The sequence below is a fragment of the Raphanus sativus genome, chromosome 1 (assembly GCF_000801105.2).
Source record: "Raphanus sativus cultivar WK10039 chromosome 1, ASM80110v3, whole genome shotgun sequence".
NCBI lineage: Eukaryota > Viridiplantae > Streptophyta > Magnoliopsida > Brassicales > Brassicaceae > Raphanus > Raphanus sativus.
The window spans coordinates 8,912,990-8,928,334 of record NC_079511.1 but is presented as its reverse complement, the minus strand read 5'-3'; positions in this window follow the sequence as shown (position 1 = coordinate 8,928,334).

Genomic DNA, 15,345 nt, shown 5'->3' with positions numbered 1-15,345 from the left:
TTTTTAGACCAAAAAACAATAACTCATTTTAAACTAAAAAATGAATCTCTAGCTCTCACATGTAGAGATCAACACTGTGGTCTCGAACTTTTATTTATTTTACGTTTGTGGTTACATATCAAACAAGTAACAACTAAGAAGTTAAATCGAGTTAAAAGATGATATTTGTATGCTTGAATGACCACATTGAAGGTGAACCTTATGATAACGGTTCACGTGTAAGGCCCGTTTTTAGCTCATATGGATTATAATAGGCTGTAAAGTCCTATAAGCCCACTAAACTAAATGTTTGGGATAGAATCGTTTAGCAAAAAATTCAATTGATGAAATCCTGGGTTAACCCCTGGCTGCAGAACCTATACATAGTAGGATTGTAGGTTTATATTTATATCAATGATAATGTCGATGGTTTATTCAGTCTCACTAAACTATTTTTTTGAGTCGCGTTATCGGATTCACGCTTGACGGTATTCTTTGCACCATACTACAAATCTCTTATAAAATTTATTTCATTAATTCAAATTATTTTGTTTACACTAAGACTCGATATCAAGACTTTTTAATATAGAAGCATTAATAAACTCTTGATCAAACCACTAGATCAAAGAGATTTCTACTCTGTCTCACTAAACTTTATATCATATCATTAAAACATAATCAATTTTTATTTAATTACAAAAAGTCTAGACTAGACCATTATATTTATTTAGTTTTTATTTTATTTTTTACTTATCTTATTATTATTAATTGTAAATAATGCCTAAAATTAAGGAAGTAAATAACGTATATATTATTCTTTAAAACTAATAAATTTAATTTATATTTATACTAAATTTAATTAACTAATCAATTATATTATATTATTTATATATTAAATAGTGATATATGCATAATAATTTGTATATATACAATAGCACATTAATACAAATAGAAGAAATAAATTATTCAAAGCCTTCACCAAATACATAAAATATAATTTTTACAGTTAGAGTATTAAAATTACATATACCTAAATATAATACATGAAAATATGAAAAATAAATATTAATATTTAGCTGCTATTAAATATTTAATATATGATGGAACATGTTATTATTAATATTTTATGAATATATTTTTTTACTGGTTATTCGAATAGACATGTAATATATTTGTCAATCTCTTTTGCTTTAAATGGAAATATTTATTTGATAGTGACTTTATTTTTTCTAAATCATAGCCAAAATATAGTTATAAGAGATTATGTAATACAATTTCCTTTTCTAAGACCCTAAAAACTGTAAAAGAATATTTGATAATTGTTTTATTTAGAAAAAAACAAAGCCAAAACAAAAGAGATTTATATATATATATTTTTAAGTCCTAACCAAAAGAAAATTGTAGAAATTTATTTGATAATATTTTAAGAGAGAATTTGATGATACTAAAACTTAATTAATTAAAAAGTTTTAAAATAGTATTAAAGTTGTAAAGGTTATATGACAGTAATTTTTCCTTTCTAAAATCCTAAAAATGTAAAAGAGTACTAATAGTATTTTTTATTTTTAAATTGTAAATAAAAATGATATTTATAAAATAGAATGTGTTTCTTTTTTAAAAAAAAAAATCCTTTCAAAAATAAAATTTTCAAAACTTATCTAATAAAACATCAATTTAGTACATAAGAAAGTGCATAATGTTGGCATTAACTCGATTGTTGTTATTTAACTTTCAAAATTTTGTTTCATTCTAATTCTTATTTCCGGTTGGATTCAACTTAAACTTTTAAATATGATATTTTCTCTATTTTTAGGTACAAAGTTGATAACAATTCATCTATGCACCATAATTATAAAATGCAAATATTAATTTGAATTTACGTGTGAAAACAAGTTTTTAATTATTAAATAAATTTTACACAATATATATAAAAACAATCATAAATTATAATAAATTTATTTATTATTTTATATTCTTTATTAGATTAAAACATCAAAAAAAAACCCACTGTAACGCACATGCTCATATCTAGTTACATAATGAAAATTACATTAACAGAAATTGATGCAAGAGAGTATAGGTTAATAGTTTAATTTGTTTTAAAATATAACTATATATAAATTAGGAATTATATGCATGATAAAAATATATTTAAAAAACAAAAATTAATAAATATTTATGTTTAATGTGAATAGTAAAATTAACTTTTAAATTTAAAATAAACCAAAAACAAAACATCAAAACGAATAACATGTGAACAACTAAACTAAACTTACTAAATAAATAAACAATTATATTTTCTTACAAACGTAAATCACCAAATCGTAATAGACGTATATGAATTGTTGATGGTCAAATCTTATTTGTTTTTATTGATTCATATATTACACTTACAACGAGATAAAAAAATTAGTTTGATTAAAAATTTATATAGTTAACTTTTGTAAAATTAGAGAATCATATCACCATTTTCTAAATATTCATGAATATGTATTAGAATACCCTAAAATACCAATTTAAACCAAATCAAATTACTATCAAGTCACCTATCGATCCACAGGTAGTCAGGAACCGGTTTTAACGGGTTTTATAAGATTTTTAAATAACAAGTTTTTTTTTGAAAACTAAATTAGGTTATATAACGGATTACCAGATTTGTCAGTTTAACCATTTGTTTGAGTCAGATTTCAAAACACTGAATATAACATTCATTTATAATATTTAAATATAGACACGATAAAAATTTAAATTTATATCAAATAAATCTGATTTGTTATGAAAATAATCTCGTGATTTAAAAAGTTAGATCAAAATCTAGTGTCTATAGTAAAACAATAACATTTCATGAAATTATAGAACAGTTTGATACTAGCTGTTTTATTAAGAAAATTTCTTGTCTAGATTTTGTTACGTATTTTTACGTCTTATTCGATTCCAGATAAAATTGACAACGAGAGTGGTCAAGTAATAGAAAGAACCACCAAGAGTTTTGAGTTTTTAGTTACTGACCTTGGTTTCGTAACTTTTACAAGACTTTGAGAAATATCGAGTAAAGTAGGTTACTAAAAAATCTTTACATGAACCCTGAAGTTCCCTATGTATCTAAGCCCGCATCCTGGTTCTCCCTCACAAATCTAGAGATTGTTGAATGCGATAATACCCATTTACAACTTTTTCTAGTCTTGAGACAACAGTCAATGATTTGGGATTTTAAGGTTTGATAAGTGAGCTACTATTTTATGAGATCACCACCACTTCGCCTATTCCTTTATCAAGTATCGTTCTGGGATTATGTACAATAATCGATAAGGTTGATTCGAGAGATTCATCATCAAGGCCGCAATATTATATTTTTAATTGTTGATCAATAGAGCTCCATGCAAATTTGCCAAACTCATTGTCCCACATTGGCATTGGCCTAGATAGAAATAACCACGTTTAGATATGAGCTAATTTTGAGAACACTTCCCACAGTGGCATCTTTCTTTTAAATGCAAAATCTAGTTACTTCGAACATGTTTGTCATGTTAGGCAGCTCATTACTCAGAACTCTTAAACCCAGGTCGTGTGGAGATTTATGCTCTGTTATAATATATCCTCACGCAAACCCCAAAATACCAAACTATCTAGATCTCTTTAAACTTGGTCTATTGGACCAATCGATCATTTATGGCTTAAGCAAGACTGCACAAAAATACTTAAAAGTATAAATAAGTGTACTACTTGCGTGTTTTTCTCTAGAGATGATGATAAATAGGTATGATCAAGCAACAAAGCTTGGAGGAACAAGAAAATTATGAACTATTTTCAACTCACGATAAAAAAAAAGCAAGCTATGATTTATGAACCTGTATATATAGGTCAGAAATGATACCAATGAAGGAATGCTCAAAATCTCTATTACTGGACTGTTTCTTCAACTTCAAATAGAATAAGGGAACATCATAATAACATTGTGGACTCCAAAACAAGATGCTTTTCCTTTCTCCCTATTACTACGTTGTCAAAGTAAATAAAAAAACGTGCAACTTTTTTGGAAATCTGGGTCCTTCTCTTTTTCTTTGTGTTTAACCTTTTCTAGAAGACGAACATCAAGACCTTGCACTAGTCAACCTTATCACGATAGAGTCCAAATTGGTTCTACACGCGAAAGGAGGAAAACCAAAGGTTATAAAAGGTTTTACAAAAAAAAAACGTAAGATCTAGATCAACATAGATGCAAGGATCAATATGAAAAACAAACTTATGTATGACTCAGATAAAAATAAAGAGAAACATAATCAAAGATATAGGAATCAAGAGAAGGCTTGTTGATCATCGCCAAGTAACAGATCAAGCTGACCAGATTCAAAACACTAATAAATATGTATATCAAGAGGGTTTTACTAAGAAACCCTAACAGATGTCTACTGGCAATATGGCCACCTCCTTCTTTCGCACACAACACATATACATACATTTATGTACATAAAAGGAGGTGGACAGAATGCCAAAGAAATCTGTAAGAAACTCTTTGTCAAACCCTCGTGAAAGGAAACGAATAGAAACTTAAGATCCAATTTTGTTTTCCACTCTCCTATTAAAGAGACCCTATTAAAATTTGTATTCACCACATCCACATGGATGGAGAAAAACACAGAGGTCTTGTATTAGATTGTTTAGTAATGTGAGAGAGGGAAGATGGTAGCATATTTATTGAGGGAAGAGAGAGAGGCAGATGGATTCTCTTTAGGATTGTTAGCTTTGCTTTTACAAAAAACCCTAGTTGGGTTGCAGTGAAATCATTTCGGAGAAGACGATAAGAGATTAAGAATTAAAAAGACCACAGTAAATAGGTAATCGAGGAAGAGAGAGATTAGAACCAAAAGGAACAAAGCAGAATGAGGAAAGAAGTATATCTGTGAGACTTTCTCGGAAAAATAAACTCATTTTTCGTTGTAAGAAAAGACTGGATGGTTTTGTTTCTCGAGCTCTTTATTTCTTTTTGTTTCTCCTCACCAAAAATAGTTAGCAACTTTTCAACGGGGTTCACCTCTGCGCCTACCGTTTCCGTTTTCTTTTATTTACTGATAAAGAGATGTTGACGTAATGACGTTGGCAATTCCGCAATATGCAGTGTGAGTTTAGCAAAAAAAAAATATGCAGTGTGACCCCAATATATCAAGAGTCAATTAAAATATAACAAAAGCTAAAAGAAATAAAATAATTTACCACTACCTGATGTCAAAAAAAAAAATATTTACCACTACCCGCTGCATATTTTTCTACCAGTTTTAATAAGTATTATCTTATAAACAATAGTGCTGGACGAGCAATTAGTTTAGCTCGCACTTCATTTTTGGCTTACAACCAAGTTGTTAATCGTACTCGTTTTTTTAACATGCTCATTCTCAAGACTCAAGAGCATAAAACAAGCAAAATAATATATATAATTTAAATCTAAACTATATTGAATTTGGAAGTCGATAGTCACTACTTTTTATCTGAGATTAGAAATCAATTTTCACATATGCGTAACTAGAAATATATATATTGGTTAGCTATGTACAAACGTTAAATCTGACCCAAAAATATGCAAACTAAACATACATTGTGTGAAGTGTAATAAGTTTTATTTTTAGTTGGAAGAAAATATTACTATATATCATCATTCCATCAAATCTTATTTTTCAATAAAATATCATCAAATCTTGCGTGAGTACCATGCATGTGATGTGGTCACGTTGATTAGTGATAACTTTTTTTTGTAACAGATCATTGATCACTACAACCGTTACTTAACAAGAAAACTATTAAAAATTATCAATTGTAACGGTAATAAATCCGAAGTTACGGAACACATTTGATGAAATGGAGAAGACGTAATAATATTGGTTAGTGTAATGTGGCGAATCATTTAACGGAATTTTAACAATTTTCTCCCTTTTGGTTCATGCGACGGACGGTACAAGACAACTTTCAGTTGATGGGTCCATTTACTAGTACGCTAGAGGGTAATGGATTACAGAATCCAAAGCACAGCGTAAAACGAATAGTAAGAGTAAGACGTCGAAATTAACTCTCTAGGGCTCAATAAAAGAAAGAAAAATCTTTAGGGTTTAATAATGGTCAACAAATTAATTCGAGAGCATTACAGCTTAATAGGAGTTAAAACATATTTTCCTATGTCGCACTCATCACTTCCAGGACCTTCTTCAAATCATCCTTTATTCTTCTTGGCAATTTTGCTTTGACAAATTCTTTACTTTCGTTTATAAAGGAACTTTAACGTAAATTATTTCCTTTTAGTTTCGAGAAAAAAAGAAACAAAATCCCACAAAATGGACTTAGAGTTGCTATTAACCCATGTGAATTGATGTCCACTTCAAGGAATGAAATGCACCAATTCATAATGAAAACCTCCTCACTATTTATTGCCCCAAAATCTACCCCTCCACTATCTTTTTCATCAGCCTCTTACCCTAAAGTTTTGGTGTTTCCTATACTATCAAAATACACCACACACTTAGCTAAATCATTGTTTTTTTATCTGACACTTAAAACCAGTATTTTAAAAAGTGGTTTAGACGACACCATTTAGACACTGTTGTAGGTCATATAAATCTGATTATCTTCTAAACTATTTAAATTTATAATAATATTACAAATAATATCTATTTTATTTTTTATAATTTATAATAATTAATATATTAGAATATAAATTTATTGTCAGTAAATTATAATATATTACTACAGTTTATAAATGCCTAATCTTTCTAACTAATAAATAATTTAGGTATCTGATTAAAAGCTTCAGATGTCAAGCATTGAATGACCGTCCGTTTAGTATCTAGAGTTTTCTTTAACAACTAGATTTTGATCCGCGCTTTCAAAGCGCATGTTTATTTTTGTTGAAAACTTTATATAATCACATTTATATAATCCGTCTTGTATATGCATTTATATAACCCGTTTCATATATGTATTTTATATCCGAGTTTATTTTTGGTTAAAACTATATTATAAATGTATTTTTAGGTTTTTAATTTTGAATTAGATATTTTAAATATAAATCAATATAACAGTTTTATAGTTTTGATCGGTGTTTTGAAACCCAACTCGGATCTGCCGTTGAACGATTGTGATTTTTTTAATGATAAGACAAATTTGGTGATCATAAGTTGGAAATTTGTTTAAAATATATTTATATTTTTCAAAATTGTTTTAAATGATAATGATTGTTGTCAAAATTAATAATTTTAGAATTAACTAAAATCTTAAAGAATAATCGGCATGCTATTATTGAATTTAAATAACTTACCAGACTAACCAAACTCATAACGGAACCAATCGACTTCACCGAAAACTTTAGTTCTTTTCGGCAATATTCAACTATATTATCATTTCGAATCAGAAATTAATCAATAGTAGATGATATTAGATTTAAGAAAAAAGCGATTTAAAACCAAACCATTAAATAGTTTAAAAAACGACGCAGTTTCAAACATGACCGGTTAGAAAAATACTAAAACAATGTAGTATCAAACATGGAAATAATCACAGACCAAAATTAAATTAGGAAACCGGTACAAAATGTCCACAATATCCTAAATGAATACAAAGGAAAGACTTCTTAGTAAGGGTAAAAAGAGTAAAAATACTAATATGCTTCTACTTTAATAGTATAGATGCGCAAAACTATATACAAATCTTCAAAGCATGAAAAACCAGCTATATCAAATCATACTTTGTAATAGTTAGGTAGAAATGTTTTAACAATATTTTCTATTAATTCCTCTCACTGTTGCATAGTCTTGTATTTGGTTAATCATATTATTGTAATAGGGTTTAAATACGTGAATAACCAGGTTTTGTGATGATGAGAAAATCTCATATTGGAAATATACATGGGATTCGAGTAATATATAAACGATTTTAGTCATTTTATTTGCGGTCAATTAGTTTGAAGTCAGAAGTATAGGAAATTTATCACGGTATCAAAACGAATCCACACCCTGACCTATAAATCCGCTTTGGACAATAATCCGTTCAATCTAAGAAGAAAATGATGGATTCTGTGAGATTAATGATTACAAGTTTCACTATTTCGAGGGAAGGTATTAAAAAAAAGATCATACATTAGAAATATGTGTATGAGCTAGATTCAAATCAACACAATAATGAAGCAAGTGTGTTTCTTGGTGTTGACACATCAGATTTTTAAAAGCATTAGAAATAGACATGTCAATAACTGAAAAAAACATACAAACCAATCAAAACATTTTGTTTCTCCATGTCATTGCCTTGATGCTTTACGTTTTCTTCTTCGTTGATTTCTCTATCACGAACTGAAGAGATAAACTAGAGACTGTTAGAGAGAGAGAGATAGATCAGTTCCGAAGATGAAGCATCCTTTCTAAACTCTACATCGGAGGAAGTAGTGGCGTCGGTGGCGGATTCCGAGACCATCAGTCCATCACAGGTTAGACGACTAGACCAATGATCGATCTCGTCCCTATTCGTAGCTCTAGCTAGAGCCCAGATTTTGGTAACACGGACGTGATCTAGCGGTGACTGTGGATGGTGTTGGTTTCAATTTGACGATGGAGGAGAAGTATCAAGCCATGTTAGCTATGGCGATCAACCTGTCTAATCCTAAACAGACAGAAGATGCAGATACGGCTCAGCTTGGTGCCGCTAAGAGAGAGGATCAGCGTTTCAAGATTATATCAATAAATGTTTCTAACTTTGGTCTTAGACGAGTTAATCAATACCTGTTTCTAACTTTGGTCTCAGACGAGTTAGTTTTTAAGATTTGAAAAAATATGATGTGATCTAATGGATTGGTTATAACATGTGTGTTTAGTGTTCGTAATCGTATAGGCCATTACCACTCTTGCGTTTTTGGCTCCTGAAGAGACTGAATCTAAATACAGCTTTGACTTAGTTTCTCGCTTCTTTAAACTTGCTGTGGATGAAGTCATTTGCTTTTCCATTTGAAATCAATGGTTAAAATACTGTTTATTTTTAGCATTTTGTTTTTGAATACTTGTTGCATCTTTGCAGAAACCAGAAAATGAAACCTACCATAAATCACTTGAAGTGACAGCAAAGGTCTTGTAGATTAGAACAATCGAACAACTTAGTTCATGGTTTGGCCTGGTTTCAGGATTATCATCCTTGCATAAAGAATGAAATATTGCTGCTGAACAGTGGTTTAGTGAAAGATCATTCTCTCTGTTTTAAGCACAAGCTCTTAACTTGTAAAGATTCAATTTGTTGATCAATTCATAGGAAGGGTATGTTGCAGCTGATTGTGCATTGATATCACATTTCAATTGAGGAGAAATTATTGAAGTTTTGGGATACAGAAGATGGAAAAAAGTGTGCTGATGCAGGCTTCTTTTGAGAGAGAACTGCAGATCATTATTTAGTGCTGCAATTAGCGGGAAAGATAGAGCAAGTCACACAATGTGTGATTATGGGCATACCAATGAAACTTGGAACCGGCATACTCAGATTTTCATTCCTCTCTATTTTTTTTAAGGTTCAGGTTAAGACTACTGCTTGTTTTACGACTCTAATAGACTTAGGTGACATCTCATCTTGTTCATCAGCCCTTGGTTTATTCAGAATCCATTATCTTTCTAAAACCGTTTTGTGCTATACAGAAGAAAATAATAAGTGTTCTTTTTTATCAATCTTTGTCTTTTAAACTGTTATAAAATAATTTTATATAAATTAAACAGAACAATTTAAAATATAAGAATTATGTTATATAACACATAAAAAGTGAATTAGTTAAATATACAACATAGAGAACAAGTTTACAGCAGTTCTAAATTATTTCAAATTTGTTTATTTTATCTAAAATAGTCCTATTATCAAGTTTACAACTCCTAGAACTAGAAAAACACACAAAAAAACTCCTACAACTGGAAGTAAAAATTTCATTATCTATTTAGATAATGATTTCCTTAAATTAAAACTAATGATTGTATACATTATATCAGTAAAACAAAAATATATCTATAAAACAATTACCCGCAGTTAGGGGTGTCAAAATGGGTCAAATTGGTCAATCCAACCCATAACCCAAATGGATTGACTATTAATGGGTCATAGGTCAATCCAATCTATTTATTAAATAGGTTGGGTTGATCCATGACCCATTAAATTAAATGGGTCAGATGGATTAATGGTTGATCCATGAACCCAACATCTTTATAATGAACCATTTTTAAATTAAGACCAAGTTGATCGAATTGAGACATAAATTAAATTAAGACCAAGTTGATCGAATTGAAAATTTTATTTTTCTGGTTTTTGCGAAAAATTGCGTTTTTCGGTTTCGGTAGAAAATTACGTTTTTCCAATTTTGGCAAAAAATTAGGTTTTCGTTTTAACGGGAAATTGCATTTTTCCGGTTTGGCGGGAAATTGCGTTTTCCAATTTGGCGGGAAATTGCGTTTTTCCGGTTTTGGCGGGAAATTGCGTTTTTCCGGTTTTGGCGGGAAATTGCGTTTTTCCGATTTTGATGGGAAATTGCATTTTCCGGTTTTGGCGGGAAATTGCGTTTTTCCGGTTTTGCCGGGAAATTGCGTTTTCTGGTTTTGGCGGGAAATTTTTCCGGTTTTGGCGGAAATTGCGTTTTTCCAATTTTGGCGGGAAATTGCGTTTTCCGGTTTTGACGGGAAATTGCATTTTTCCGATTTTGACGGGAAATTGCGTTTTCCGGTTTTGGCGGGAAATTGTGTTTTCGGCGAAAATATTGTTTTCCATTTTTGCGGAAAATTACGTTTTCCGGTTTTGGCGGAAAATTGCGTTTTTCCGGTTTTGGCGGGAAATTACGTTTTACGAATTTGACGGAAAAATTACGTTTTTCCGGTTTTAGCGGGAAATTGTTTTTTTTTTTACGATTTTGGTGGGAAATTACATTTTCGGTTTTGGCGAGAAATTATGTTTTTCCGGTTTTTGTGGGAAAATGTGTTTTTGTGATTTTGACCATTTTTAATTAAAAAACTAAATGGGTTAGAGTTGACCCAACCCAATAGACCTATTTAACTTGTTAACCCATTAACTTGTTAACTCATTAACCTGTTAACCCGTTAACTCGTTAATCCATCAACCCATTGGATCAAAAATAAACAATTCATTTGGGTTAATGGGTCAGTTTGGGTTGGATCAACCCATGGGTCATGATCCATTTTGACATCCCTATCCGCAGCGTAGCGCGGGTATCTACCTAGTAATATATAAAGAACTTAAGTCACTCCACTTATTGTCAATTAATTTTAAATTAGTGGTTTGATAAATATTTGCATTCAATGATAACGGAAGTAAAAACTGAAACATCGGATTCGTCGGATTGTGAATCTCCGACAGACTCAGAGGACAAGATGATGGGGGCAATGAATCTCCGACGTAGCCTATCTCCTTTACACGCAGAATGTGAAGCGCTGATTTGGGCAATGGAGTGCATGAAGACCCTGCAGTTCTCAGATGTGGTTTTTGCGACGGATTGTTCTCAATTGGTGAAGATGGTGTCCTCACCCGAAGAATGGCCAGCATTTACTACGCATATGGAGGAATTTCGCAGAAGTAAGACTTTCTTCCCTAATTTCAAGATCCGACATATCCCAAGGGCGCAAAACATAATGGCGGACAAGCTTGCTCATGGGGCAAAGATTTCACCATCAGCTATGTTATATGTCGACTCGATCCCTCCGGTTTGGCTTTCTGAACCGGTGGAATCACGATAGAGTAGTTTATTGTTGTCAAAAAAAAAAAAAAAGATTCGTCGGATTGTGAAGGTTTCAGTCTGTGTATGTTTGAATCATTAAATAAATGTTTCAGACTTCTGCTTGATTTCCAAAACATTACAGGCTACTGGATTCGAATCTGCATTATATAGACTTTTAACATTCACAATAAATTCAAAATGATCTATGTTTTAGAAAAAAACTGTTTCTAAAAAATATATATTTTACATTTTCAATGCATGCAATAATAATAATTAAATTGTAAATTTCGAGGATATTAATTGTGTCTAGTAAATTTTAATTAGCTAAAAATTATGGAAAATAGTTAATAGTGGGAAATAATGTATTTATAATCAAAAAATTATGTGTGTGCTTAATACGTATGAAAATTCTAGAACATACATTATTTTAAAACGGAGAAAATATTACAGTTTTCTTATATATATTGCGCAAGTAAGAAATCAAAGGTGGACATGTACGCAGATACTACCGTAAGCAGAAAAAACCTATGAGCACCTCTTTAAATTTCCCAACATTTTTCACTCTTTTTACAAAATTCTGCGTTATATATATTCAATAGCTAGGTAGCACTGTGAATGAGTTTACTACTGATATCTATTTAGATCAATGTGGTAAAATTGTGATAGACTAGGTGAGTTCTACTAAATGGTACTAGTAAACAACAAAAATAAGACTCAATTCTTTCGATTCAATAAATATTGGGTTAAAAAGGGTGGTGAAAGTTGATTTAGTGGGTTAGATATTAAAAGAAGAAAACAATTACAAGTCGGCAGCGCAAAGAATTATTATGTTTTGGTGATTTATTCCTACTTTTTCGCCTTTTCTATCATGCAGGCGTAGACACTCTCTCATGCATACCATCATTATCGTCATTTACTCGAATTATCATCAGGTGTAATTCATTCAAACCCCACCAATCAATTTTTTTTTTCACATCTTAAGTTAATCAAAGATTTTATGAGAGTTTTGTATTTTTACCAAGTCTACATTAATATTCATTACGACCTTACTATATAGGTCATAAGTTGCTTTGCTCAGAAGTTTATGTTATTTGTAATCATCCAATATATTACTAGTGAACATGAAACTATATAAATAATTAATTTGGTAGGTTACGATCACAAGCTTCTCACTTACAAAAAGTAAATGATAATTAAAAATATAGCTAATAAATATTTTTACTCAGATGGCATACTTCTTTAAAAAACGGAACATTTACCGAGATTATATATGTGTTTTTGTATGGTTAGCGTGGATGTGGTTAATCATATCTTAAAAAGAAGAATAAGTTGATTTTTTCAGCTCGAAAAAAGAGTTGATTTTAAAAAGAAATTGGGAAGATCTACGTGAGACTCCATGATTAAAAATCTTTTACGGCAGGCTGGGCAGCACTTTCACGTGATGCAGAAGGTACCTAATGAATAATTTGTTCTTTACGCCGTTTGTTGAGTATTTATTGACATTTTAAATCCAAATAATACAAAAAATATAGTATATTTTTAATATATATGAACTTGGCTAGTGAAGAAAGAAACAAGAGAACGAAGAAGATAAAGAATGGAAAAGACAGTGTTGGGTTGGGTCGAACGTCAAGTGATAAGATGCCACAGAAGATCGGCTTTTTGTTATTTAATTTCAAAACATGAATCATGAAGTACCATGACTACATAAAATTCACATCACTTGCTTTTGGGTATCCTTCACCTCTGCTTATGTTTTCATCTTTTTAAAGATTTAAATTGCTCATGGGTTAACAACGAGTCTGTGTACTATAGAGTAGATAATCACTGAAAACCATTCGAAGTTTAGACATCATGTCTTATTTACCTCTTAATCTAAAATTATTTTCTGCTAGTTAAGTGAAAGATTTTAAACAAAACTTCCAACAAATTGAAAGTGGTTATCAGGACTGACCCATGTGATACATATACATATACAGCTACAGATGTTGTATTTACCATGCGATGCCATTTATAGAGCAAGTACGTAAAGGCTTTAAGTTACAAAAAAGTACGTAAAGGCTTTTCGACTTTCAGGGATTTCTCGTTACTTAGAGCATCTCCAATCCATTGCTATTTTCACCTCTATAATAGCATTTAGAGGTAAAATTGTTCAAACCCACCTCCATTTCTTCCTTTATAATAGAAATCTCAATTTTTTGGGACTTTGGCTGATGCAACGAACTCTGCGTGATCTAAGTCCGGTTGGGAGTTGGGACTCGTGGTCTTGGGTGAAAGATGAACATGCTCAAAGATGCTACGCATATTCGAAAGGATGATTAACATTCTCCTAAGGTCGCATATTAACATCTTAACATTTTCTTTTTCAATTTGAATATTACAAGAGCTTCGATATACCATTGAGACAATGGATCGGTGGATGTTACATTGTCACAAATGAAACATCTTCGAGGAGTTATAGGCGACTCGACACCTAAAGGAGATCTTATAAAATTTGGAATATGTACTGATTAAAATAATTTATCATGCCACCTCAAAAACTGTTTGGATAGAGCTTTTATTCTGAAAAACATGGACTGGTAGGTAACAGAAAGAACAAAACTTAGCTTCACCCCATAAGGTGAACCTCTATATTCACCCACCAATAAGAATTAGTTTATTAAGATTTGATATCTCTTAAAAAAGGAAACCAAGTAATAAGAATTTAATGAAATAAAATTATGTTTTTAGATAAATAAAAATAGTAGCAAGTATCAAAAAAAAATATATTCTTTTTAATATTAATAAATCCGTCAGAAAATACTAAACCCTAAACCCTAAATTCTAAACCCTAAACCTTAAATTTTAAATACTAAACCCTAAACCCTTGGGAAAAGCCTGAACCCTTGGGCAAATCCTATACCCTAAATCTTTAAATTTAAACCAAACTTTAAATCATAAACTAAATTCTAATCCCTAAACCCTAAATCATAACCTCTAATACTAAACCCTAAATCATTAATTTCAAAATGGTTTATAGTTTAGTATTAAGAATTTATGATTTAATATTTGTCAAAGAGTTTAGGGTTTAGGGTTTCGTGTTTAGAATTTAGGGTTTAATATTATGGTTTATGATTAAGGGTTTAGGGTTTAAGATTAACGATTTAGGGTATAGGATTTGCCCAAGGGTTCAGGCTTTCCCCAAAGGTTTAGGGTTTAGTATTTAGAATTTAGGGTTTAGGGTTTAATATTTTCTGACGGATTTATTAATACTAAAAAAAATATTTTTTTATAATTGCTACTATTTTTTATTTATCTAAAAACATAATTTTATTTCATTAAATTCTTATTACTTGGTTTTCTTTTTTAAAAGATATCAAATCTCAATTAACTCATTTTTATTGGTGGGTGAATGTAGAGGTTCAACTTAGGGGGTGAAGCCAAGTTTTGTTCTAACAGAAATATCAGCAAACTTTTTTTTTATGGTTATGTTGTGTGACCAACTGCTACCAATCAGACACAACAACATCTGGGCTCAAAAGCCCAAGCTCCATTGTTTAAAGGCCTATATCAATCACAATGCAGAGTTTTCAAGGCCCAAATTAGCATCAGTCTAAACCTGAATACGTCGTCGTTGAGATATGACTACCGTCTTCTAAATCTAG